This window comes from Chinchilla lanigera, unplaced genomic scaffold (assembly GCF_000276665.1).
Source record: "Chinchilla lanigera isolate Chin_1 unplaced genomic scaffold, ChiLan1.0 scaffold00018, whole genome shotgun sequence".
In the NCBI taxonomy this organism is placed as follows: Eukaryota; Metazoa; Chordata; class Mammalia; order Rodentia; family Chinchillidae; genus Chinchilla; species Chinchilla lanigera.
Genome location: NW_004955419.1, coordinates 4,019,029 through 4,030,699, shown reverse-complemented (window position 1 = coordinate 4,030,699; position 11,671 = coordinate 4,019,029). Strand labels below are relative to the sequence as shown.

The 11,671-nt window shown below is 49.1% G+C and overlaps 1 protein-coding gene across 1 annotated transcript in view; it reads left to right on the top strand.

Annotated features, from left to right (window-relative positions):
* Window positions 1-11,156: 11,156 nt before the first annotated feature.
* Lhx2 (LIM homeobox 2) overlaps window positions 11,157-11,671 on the top strand; it is a gene marked incomplete in the record, with an annotated part of 20,180 nt that continues 19,665 nt past the window's right edge. The window contains 1 exon segment of the mRNA XM_005382498.2: window positions 11,157-11,671.

Here is an 11,671-nt window from a genome sequence, read left to right as displayed (position 1 = left end):
GGGGACGGCGGGCACCCGCGGACCGCGCCGGGAACTGTGGCTGCCACCGAGCCGGACACCCGCGAGGGCGCCGCCGGGGCTGGAGGGCTGCGGGCGAGTTGCAATTGTGGAGTAAGGACGAGGTGGGAATGGGGTGCTAGTTACAGGTCTTCCTGTCCTGAGAGTGGGGGTGTCGCTTTAGGGCACAGCGCTCTTCTGTCCGTATTTTTTATCTTGTAAGGAATCCTTTTCCCCTTTCCCTCTCCGTCCTCTCTGAAGACATCGTTTTCCTGTGTCTCTTTTGAGGAGTCATCTCTTTGCCTCTCTTTTGCCCAAGCAAGGAGTCTCTTCGCGTTCCCGTCCCCGTTAGGCATCTTCTTTCCCTTCTCCAATTTAGAAGGATTTTTCTCCCTTCCCAGTATAGAAAGAAATTCTGCCCACAATTTACAAGCACCTTCCTCTGACTCACTCTCCCACGCTGATGCCTTAGACCCACTTCTCTGTTACCCTTTTAGCCCACCGAATCCTAGGTGTGCCGTTTCAGTTCGAGTCTTCACCTGGGAGGGGGCCCGGTGTTTCTTAGCTTCAGGAGCTAGTGCAGGGTGGGGATGGGGGACTCCTCACTCAAAGGAGGGTACCAGCAGTCCATCTCTACCTCCAGCAAGAGCGCAGCTGTCCATCCTCAACCCAGGTGTGTGGGGCGTCTGTTTCCAAGGGCAAGAAGGAAAGACTTTACCCTGAAACAAAGAATTAAGGCCAACCAAGACTGTCCTAGCCTATTCCAAGGGAGAGGAATCCCAGGTTCTGGATCGAGGGGGCCACATGTAGCCCCTCCCCCACCCCTTTAACTTTAAAATAGTTTAATGAACACAGAGAGAAATAATTTTTCCCCCTTCAGCGTGGTGAGCACTCTACAAAGAGAAATGGGAAAGGAGGGAGAGAGCTTTAACTCTGATCCCCGCAATTAGTTCCCTGGGATGGGGGGCTGGCAACCCGGGAGCCTCAGTTCTTCAGATACAAAAGCATTTAGATCGCTTTAGACCGGTTAATCCTGAGTCTGGCTCGGGTCTCTTTTGTTTCCCAACTCCATTGTGGGTTTTGTGCAGTTTCTCTCTGTTCGCGTGATTGACTAGCCAATGGATGGTAATTATCCAAATGTCCCCTCTGTCCTTTGACTGACTTCTCCGTATTATGGGCAACTGTCATGCATTCTGTCATTCCATATCATATTACACGTATTATCATATGAAGTCCCCCCTTTAAAGGAGGGAGCCTCAGCCCAGATGCTGCTGCTTTTAGAAGGAAGAGCCCCGAATAATTTGTGCTGGGCACAGTTTGGAATACAGAACAGGGGACACCCGAGATGGGCGGTTCTGCAGGTAATTTATTTTGCTGGTTGGGGAGGGGGTGGTCTCTGGGGTTGGGGTTGTAGGGATTTAGGCTGGGAGCTTGGAGCAGGTTTCCCAGTTGTATTCTTCTGGCTAGCCCCTTGGACTGGTTTGGGTAGATCTGGGCTCCCTTAAGAACAAACTTAGAATCCGCTTTTGGACCACAGAATACCAGAAAAACCTATAGGACTGGTTCCTTTTTGGGGTATTAGATCTTAGTGCTACATATTCAGGACACCAGTTCTTAGGATCCCAAAATACACCTCTACCTGTGGCCGTTCACAGGGCAGGTCCTTTGGATTCTTGTTCCTATTTGCTGGCAAGCAGACTAGGGATAGAGGAGCCAGCTGTGTCCTGTTCATCACCCACCCCACACACAGGCTGATGCTAAAGCTCTGAGAAGGACAAGCTTTTCCAATGATGCTTTTGCGCAGATAAACTTAGTGCCCCTTGGTGCAATTGTGCATGCCATCACTTAAGAAGGAGGCAGGATTTATAACAAGGAGCCTTTGCAGACAGAGACTCTGGGGTCCTCTGAATCTGAGGGCAAGACTAGCCTTTCTTCTGCTAAAATGTGAAAAAAGTGTTTTATTATTGCAATGGATATGAAGTGCCACCCAGATGTACAGCCTCGCAGTTAATTACCTTGTTCTTCATCAAATATATGAGCAATAAATTCTCCAGGAAGGGGGAGTGTGTGTTTGTGTGTGTGTGTGTGTGTGTGTGTGTGTGTGTGTAGATAAATGGATGGATAGATGAATGCAGGAGAGAGAAACTCAGTCTTTTTTTTTTTTTATAAGACCACAGAAAGAGACAGACTGTTTTATGGGAAGCTTGATGTATTGCTGCAAGATGCTTTGAATTTTTCAATGATCAAATATACATGATCAAGCTGTGCATGTTAGGGTGTGAGGTGCACCTACGGTCAATGGCTATTGATCAGGCTGTTAAGTATTTCTGCTCAGTTTTTAAAATATAGATAGATCCCAGATGATTTAAAGAATTTGATAGCTAAGAAACTAGTACTGTTTCTTTGGAGAAGGGGAAATGGCTGGTCAATCACAAAACACCCCAACCTTTGTTTACCTCCCCCTACCTCCCTACCCAACTCCCCTCCAAATACCTTGGAAAATGTAAACTGCTTTAAGGAGTGTTCAAAAACAAAGTAAAAATATTTCGAATGTTTTGTTTGGGGTCTGCCCAGAACAATCACTTCACCTGAACCTAGTCTTATTCACAGGCTAAGAGTTTACTTCTGTTTCTGTCTGTCTGCCTTTCTCACACATACACACAAACACACACATAATTATGCAACCACAATTCTGACCCAGACTGATGCGCTACTGAAGAGATGGGAGGGAGCCATTTCTGGGAGTGGGATCTAAGGTCCTTAAAACCCTTCCGGTTAGTAACTGGGTAAAAGTGCCACATGGCTTTCCCCAATTAACTAATTTCTCACTAATCTAAAGATCTATTTAGAAAGGTGCGGAGGGGGTGGAGGATGGAGATTTAAAGATAACCTCTAATTGGTCTGAAAATATTCAGTCGATGACACCTAGAAAACCTCTTTTTCTCTTTCATTCTCTTCCTCCCCTACCCCTTTCCTATCTCCTTCTCTCTTGTTGCCTCCTACAAATTAAAAGTGGACTTGAAAGGAAGGAACCATGAGAAACACTTGGGAGGGGGAGGGTACGAAGGCAAACTTTTAATTTTTTATTGTGTTGCATAGCAATCTTATTTGTAACCACTCAGTTAGCTATTTTGTAACAAAAAAAAATCATATTCAAGACCAGCCTTTATCAGATTGGTAAAACTTAAGCACACAGACAATTGATAGTTATGATTTCTTTTCACAATTTAAACAAGACAGAATGTAGGTTTTTGAATTTTTCTAGCTACAGAACAATCTCTTCCAGCTAAGTACCCCTCACAGAGAGATAGTTCAGGCATTCCTATTGATAAATCCCCCTAGAAATGGAACCAAAATTGATATCCCTCAAAAAAGTTGATCCATCTAGAAATGGATGAATCATCCCTGATTGGGCAGACGTGCCCTTTCACCTTATTGTGTCTGACTTATCACTTAATTAATCTCTCCCAGATGCAGAGCTGTTGACAATGCCAAAGATAAGCAGTATTTTGAACAAAGCAGGAAGCTTTTAAAAGAACAAACCACAGTGTGGTTTGAGGCTCTTGAAAATGTGTAAATCAGCAGCATTTGGGTGTAGAGTTTATTATAACATAACTGAATCTCAGAGATGGTCCTCTCTTTGCCTGAAACTTTCTGTACCTTTCTTTAACCCCTGATGCCTATGTACATTCATTTTCTGCCTCTCCCATCCCTGCCTGTGGTTCCCTTCCTTGTGGCTCTCCCTCTCTCAGGATGAATACATGCTATCCGTGCTGGTTTTCTGAAAATGGTCCTCTGCTTTCTAGCCTCATCTTTGGCTCTTCAGATCCTTGTTTGTAGCATTAGGGCTAAAGAGGTGGTCAGGTTGGAAGGCTTTGTGTGACAAAATATTGACTGCAATTGCTAGTACCTATAAAGGAGGACATTTGTGTTAGAGGCACCTTGGTGACATACAGGGAATATAGTTCATTAATTAAAAGAGTTGTTAATTGCTGCTTGAATTACTGTACAGAATTAAACAGAGTTTATAACAGATGACAATTTAAGGAACAGAAATTATTTTCTTGATTAAAACATTTTTATAAGCGGGTCCTAGAAACTATGCTGCTTTTACTCAAGCCTCCACCGTCCACTATCCAATTGAGCTTCAATTAATGATAATATATGGTCTGGGATCCTTAGCTGGGCCTGGCTGATGGAAGAGCTTTGTTGAATTTGGTGCAGGTGGCACTGTTTAATAAGCACAGGAAAGAGTGAATAATGTAGTCCTTGCAAAGAGAAGTAAATGCAAAATAGATCGCTCTAATTATGGCAGCCCCCAGAAATGGAGACGCAAGCTGAAATGACCAACTAGCTAGGAAATTCCAAATAGAGCTGATTGTCCACTGCCTTTTTTACTTTTGAGGACTGACACAGTAGCTTAAAAGTAAAATTGGATGAGCTGCTCTCACTCAACACAAGCACAAATTCAGATCTGCATCTGGTGACCTATCAATGTTTACCTAGCATCCTTTACCAGATAGTCAAATTCAGCTGCAGCACAGGGCCACCTGAACATTTCCTCTAAGAGATCGGTTCAAGCTCATTACAACTAGTCCTCATGTTTTATTGCAAGGTGTCAGGAGATTTTGCTTTTGTTTGTGTTTGAATTTCTATATGCTTGAGAAAATGAGTCTATAGGAAATCAAAGTGCGAATACTTAAGCAAACAATTTCCCATATACCTGCAAGGGCTCATAATGATTTTCATTCATGCAAAGGTAATCGATGGGACATTAGTTGTTTTAATTAATGGGAGAATAAAAATGTTGGGGGAGGAGGGTGCCAAGGGGCTGGGCTTCAGCTGAAGCACATGTAAGAACTGATTCCTTCCTCACCTAAAGAGACAATGCCAACTTCCCAAACAACAGTAGAGATTTGCCAATAGGACCAGTGGAAAGTTGGGCTAGGATTGGGGGGGTCTGGGTGAAAATGCAGGGAGAAGAACCAGGGACAGGAACCTTCTTACTTGCAAGGAGAAGGTACAATTAGTTCTAGAAGTCTACTATGCTTCATGATAGTAAAATAGTGTCAGTAGCTGGAAAGTTAAAACCAGCATCCTGTAGCTTGGATTAAGGGAAGGGAATGGGTGTGCTGGATTTAGGATGATCTCTATGTTCAGTGACTCCAGCAAGTGGGTACAGACTCTTGTCCTTGGTTCAGAGACTCAGGGAGGAACCAAGGCCTTAATCTTTAGGCAAAACCCGCTCTTGTTCCATGGAAATGCTTACCAGACACACCTCAGTGTAGTGAGCATGGGCTGCACACCAGAGCCCACTAGTGCTAGTGACCGTGACACTCATAAAAGGTTTATGAGGAAACTTGTGCTTCAAAATGGAGTTTAGGGGTGTCCTGCAGTCAGAGTGAGATGGTAGAGATGCCTTTGAATGAAGAGAAATTGGGGTACCAAAAATTTCCAGTATCAAATGCATGGAAGTATAAGAATTGTTAGCTACTCAGGGTTCATCTGCTTTCTCCTCATCCCTACTTTTTTCTACAAAATCTTCCTGATTCTCTTTTAAGCAAATGTGGTTCCCTGTGTGAGAAAATTTATTGCTGGGTGGTGTGTGTGTGTGTGTGTGTGTGTGTGTGTGTGTGTGCGCGCGCGCGCACGCGCGCGCGCTTCAACCAGAAAGGCTTGCAGAGCAGGGGCTACCAAAATGGCTTTTCCAGGACTATAACTGTCTGCTAGATTTTTTAAAAATCTTCAAGGTAGAAAGTATAACTATAGTTACATCAGGTGGGAAAAGATCACCTCTTGCAATACTTACACTACTTTTTTTTTCCCGCTTTCAGGACAATATATATCTTTTTGTGGAAGTTAGCTGTGGAGGGGATGCAATTAGCTATTGCATATTTTGTTACAAGTGTTCTTTAAGAATAATCTGTTCTGACAGATTTATATTGTTGACAGTGTGATTTGAGTAGGGCCCAGATACAAACTTTCCACACTCTAATCAATAATGGTAAACCCTTTTGCTGAGATGAATAATCTCTGACCTAGTATTCACGTTTCTCTTACCAATTCCCTGTAATAAAATTGAACATTTTGTCACCACTTTGAGAAACACTGCCAAACACCTTAAAACACATGTCACATGCCAGCAGCCCCTCGTTTCCCTCCTCCGGGAGCTTCTACATCTGGAATCATAATCACAGATAAAAACCTTGACAAAATTGCATCTGAGCACATTCTCTCCGCAGCCCTTACTGCCTCATAACATTTAATACAATATTAATACCTGCTACCGAAAGGCAGGAGGGAGGAAAAGGGCTGCCAACCTCTGCGTTTCCTGATGCATCATGTTCAAACCTGAAATTCACACTTCGTGTTTCATTTTAAGTTCAGTGCATTTAACAGGGCCCTAGAGAGAGAGCCCTGGTTAGTTCCCCAACCTGCTAGCTGACGCCCAGGGAGGCGGTTTCAGAATTGTTCAGATCGCTGCAGGGAGAAGAGGAGGAGGAATTGGGCTCCTCTCTGCCTGCAATGGGCCAAGCCACGTCTCTATTCTAGGTTCACACAAAAGGGGCTCCTCTTGGAAATAACTAAGGCCCCAGTGGTTTTTACTGTCCATAGAGGTGATCAGCAGATTTTCTGTATGGTGTGACCAAGGCAGTGAACTGATTTCATAAAGAAAGATAGCCATGGCTGGGTAGATATGCTGCTGACTGTCTCTTGCATCAATATAAAACAGTCCCTTTTGCTGAACATGGGCCAGAAGCATGGCAAAAAGGGGGTCCGTGCTGAAGATACGGGAATTTTTCTGCAGTCACTGTAACTTGCTGTCACCCCCCCACCTTTTCTTGGAGGTGCGCACAACCCCACATTCCTATACAGGGACAAAGAATCACCATTCCTCTGCTATATAAACTGGACACAGAGGTTAGAGAGAAGGGGCAAGTACAGGAAGCATAGCCCATTGGGGGCCTCCTGAGGGCACACGCTGTACCCTGGAAACGGACTTTGAAATATTGGTGGCTTTGTTCAGTCATTGCTGTTCTCTAGGGAGAATTAGGGTCAAAATAGACCAGGTGTGCCACTATCTCTTTTTCAAATTTAAGTCTCTAGGATTCCGGAATGAATAACCAGTACCCCTAACAGCAGCCTTAGTCCGGAGGGGGAAGCTGGTGCATACATACGCGCAGACACACACACACACACACACACACACACACACACACACACAATTTCCCTGAGCAAGACACACTTTGGCAAGCAAGGAGTGTAATTTGCTGAATGATGCAAGCGCGCTTCAAGCAGAGGAGACGTTATACTCTACTCAAGGAACAGAGGCAGGCAACTGGCCTTGTGGCTGCAGACAGAAGCTTTAGGAACAGTCCTCTCTACTCCAAGGCAGAGGAGAGACGCTGATTTTGCCTCTTTCTTCTCTACAGTTATTATTCAAGAGGTTTTCCCCACCCCATATCCCAGTACCACCCTTAGAGTCTGTGGTCAGCCACCGGCAGTACCCGAAGGGGGGCCCCAGGCAGGAGACTGGGGCCAAGGAGGGCGGCTCCCCGGAGCAGAACCCTTCCCTGATGGCTCCCAAATCCGGCGTTTTCTCTGCCCGCCTTTCCCTCGGGGGAGACTCGGGAAGGCTGCAGAAATCTGGGCGCCCGCTCGCTCGCTTGTCAAGAAGCAAACTGTCTTCACATTCTCCAAGAGCAACATCCCTGCCTAGGGAAGAGGAAGGAAGAGGCAAAATAAATAAAACCAGTTAATGTTGTAGTTAACTTGCAAATCAAGTAAATCTGTTGGTGCCGTATTTGAGAAATAAACCATCAGAGCGTCACAGCAAACACACACTTCTGAACGTCTTCATTTTGATTTAATGGTATATCAGCGTCAACTATCGCTTCCTCTGCTGGTACACACGGCCTGATGCCGCGGGAGGAGGGTGCCCATGTTTATCACCGAGTGAGATGACTAATTACACCTTGTCAATCACCGGCTATGAAGACATAAAACCAGCGCGCACAATGAAGTAGTTGCCTGCAGCGTCAATTAGTTGGCGATTCCGAGGTTATTGCGTGGCCCTGCTTTGGCCGCCTCTAATAACGGGACGGAGCGCCGGGAACGGCACTGATCAATCACCCTCCTTCCGCGGCTCGCCCTCACCCTCCCCCTCGCCCCCGCCCGGCCCGGCCTCACTTTCTCCGGGCGGGCGACGCGCGCTTCCTCCCTCCGCGGCCCCGGCTCGGTGGCGCCGGCAGCCCCGGGAGCCCCGGGAAGTTTGTGCGCGGCAGCTCCGCAGCCGGCAGCCGGGAGCCCCGCAGCCTTCGGGGAGCGCTAGGGCTGGTGGCCCCTTTGTTGGAGGAGGCGTGGAGGGAGCGCTTTTGTTCCGAGTTAGTCACGGTGGCCGGCTGGAGGCTGCTACCTCATTATGCGCCGGGTCTGCTTGTCTGCTAGGAAGCAGATGGTGGGGAGGTAGGCAGCGGCTACAGTGGCCAGACCTGAATTCCGTTCACCTGTCACCTCCCACAAAAGGCAGGTTCTGGGGACTTGGGGATTCTTTTCCCGATCAGGGGGAGGGGCGCCTACTAAGGTTCTGTTTACCTGTAGGTGTTGATTCCCTCCCACCCCCTGCCTCTCCCTCCGCTGCGGCTTCTCGCGCCGTGTAAATGTCACTCACGTGTCAGGAGATGTGTTTACAGCCTGTTCCTCTCCTTGTTTAGTCTCCCCGGACAGGGCTCCGCGGTTGCGCGACGTCCCCCGCCGCTGGGGGAGATTAGCGGTTACCGGGACCTCAACCCCAGGGCGGGATGCCCGGATCCGGCCCCGCGGAAGGAGATGTGCTCGAGCCCGGTCCGGACCCGAGCGCGTCCTAGCCTGGCTCCGAAGGGTAAAGAGAGGAGCGCACCCGGCGGGAATCCACACTGCCTGGGAATTTGGGGTCATCCAGCGATGCAAGGGGGTGCTGGAGACAGAGGAAGCATATGCAAATATACATAGGGGCAGTGAAGAGCCACTGGGTGTGTTTCCAGGGTTCTTGAGAAGCCCTCAGCAAGAATTACGGAGTACCCCACTTCAGCTCCCACCGCAGCCTCTAGAGCTTTCAGAAACGCCTTATATCCAGCCAGCACCAAAAACAAACACTCCGGCATTGTTGCAAAATTTTTCCTACCCCTTGGGCGACCTCCAGATGAACCCTGGTGACTCCTAGATTAGATTTTCATTCCCTATAAATTTGAAAGAAAGTGCCCCCAGATGCGTCACTAAAACATATCTGTGTATCCGTGTGGGCGTCCCCGTGCCTAGGCGCCGGCCCTGTGCGGGCTCTGAGGCACACCTCTGTGTGAACACGCGCACGCGTGTTGGATTCATGGTCCTTCCTTCGAGTTGGGGCATCTGTGCACGTGCAGCGTGTACACACATACTTGTAACTTCAAGAGTTTTTGCAAATATGTAAAAACATAACTAAGAAGAATGTACATAGAGATTTAAATAGGACTGCTTGAGCACCCAAGTATGTGATTAGTGTGTAGCTTTCCGAATTCATCTGCTAGGTAATGGACACTTGTACCTCGTGTACATATGTACACCCTAGCTCTTCATCTGTGCTGGCTGTGGTTGTGCCAACAAATACAAATTCGTGCTGCCTGTATTTTTGCCATAAGTGATGAACATGTGCCCTTGCAGACCTGAACACGAGCGCACGTACTGGGACATGACAAGCACATGTATTGTTTGCATGTGAAAATTATGCAGATAGGTGGAAATTATGATTTACCATTGCCTCAACTTTACACCCTGTCGGATAATCCCAGCTTTCTTTCTGCCCTGTCCAGGCAAGCAGATCACTTCAGACTAACACATCTCTCCCCACTTCATGGAGTGAAAGAAACCTACTTCCAAAACAAGACTCAGGGCATTGGACTGAATAACTTACTTGTTTATTTCATTTTTCTCCACAATCACTTTTTATTTCCGAAACCACACTCTACCAGACAACTAGGCATTGCTCTGGATTCCCCCGAGAGACTCCAGGTTAAGCTTGAGGTCTGGAGGCTGGGTTTGGCAGTTGGGATTTACCCAGCAAGCTAAAAGGTTGCTGGTCCTTGGCCCAAAAGTGCAGCCAGCTGGCTGGGTGGACCCATCTATCACCTACCTGTGTCGGTGTGGGTGGCACGGTGTGCCCAGTGAGCAGAGAATGTGCCCCTGACTTTAAGAACACCTTTGATACCAAATGCCATACTTATTGGGGTGAGAAATTTTTAATAGTAAAGAAGAGGGAAGTGATTAAAAAATTTGGGTAGTGCTTACTGTATTTCAGACATTTTACTTGCATGATCTTTCTTCATCCCATCAATGTGCACGAGACTTTCTTGCCTCCCACTAACAAAGTCAGAAACAGACTAAGAGAGTTAAGCTCACTTGCCTAAGATTATAGGGCATGTAAATAACAGACCTAAGATTCGAACTGTGCTTTTGAGCTCTCAAAGCCATGCTTGCCCCCACTCTTCCAGGCCGGAGTGAGAGGGAGGAGAGCAAGGAGCTTCCTGCTTGGCGCTAAGTTGGGCCCTGTCGCTTGGAGCGAGGATATGCTGGCTGGGAGTCACAGCTCCAGCCGGTTCTTGCCTTTCGGGCTCAGCTGGGTCCCCAGGAAGCCTGCGATGCGGCCCCGAAGCCTTCGGCAGGGCGGCCAGGACAGAGGCCGAGCTGGCGGGAAGTGGCCGAAGGCTCTAGCAACTCTGCCCTAGGCCTGGCTTCCCGGGCCTCCCCAGACAGTGCCCGAGGCCATGCGGAGACAGGAGTGAGACCACCTAGAGCATCCTTGGGCTGTGCCTTCCTAGGATGGTGACAGCGAGGGGAGAGCGAAGGTTTAATTTTCCTTCCCGCAGAAATCGCAGGAAACTGTTCGTAGCTTAAAAACTCCAAACCCCGCGCTCTCCCGCCTCTCTCCCGCCCGCCTCCTCCTCCAGCCTCGCCCACCAGCTCCCACCATCTCCTCTCTTCTCCTCTTGCCTCTCCCCTCCCTCTCGGGTCTCCCGCCTTCTCGGAGCACGCGCTGCCAGGGCCTGGGGCGCCCGGCGGCCAATGGCACGGCGGCAGGACGTGATGTCAGGCGCGGCTGTAGAAAAGGCGCGGAGGCTTGCGCTGGCGCGGACTGCAGAGCCAGGGCTGGGCTCGGCGCGCTCTTGGAGAGCCTCGCGCGGCTGGGCCCGCGGCCGCCGGCTCCTCCTCCTACTCTGCTCCTCCTCCTTTTTCTCCTCCTCCACCTCCTCCCCCGCCTCCTCCTCCTCCTCTTCCTCCTCCTCCTCTTCAATTCTCCGGGTGGCTCGGCTCGGCTCGCTGGCTTCGGAGAAACCCCTACTCCAGTCGCCGACTCAGCGCCCAAAAGGGTCGCCTAGGGCTGGGGGCGCACCCTAGGGAGAGGAAGGGTCCAGGCAGCGGGGCCGCCACGGGCACCTAGCCATTCCTGGGTGAACCCTGACCGCAGCCGTCGCCGCCTAGGGCAGAGTTTGCGCCCCTGCTTTGCGCCCTGGGCGCCAAAGCCGGGAGGGCGATGCCCGCGGCGTGAAAGCGCCCGCGGCGGGCGCCGACCTCTGCCCCCATCTCCTGGCCGCCCCCCGCCCCGTGCCCTTGTGACCCTGGCTTTGGCGCCGCTGCTCAGGCGCCCCGCGATGTAGCTGCC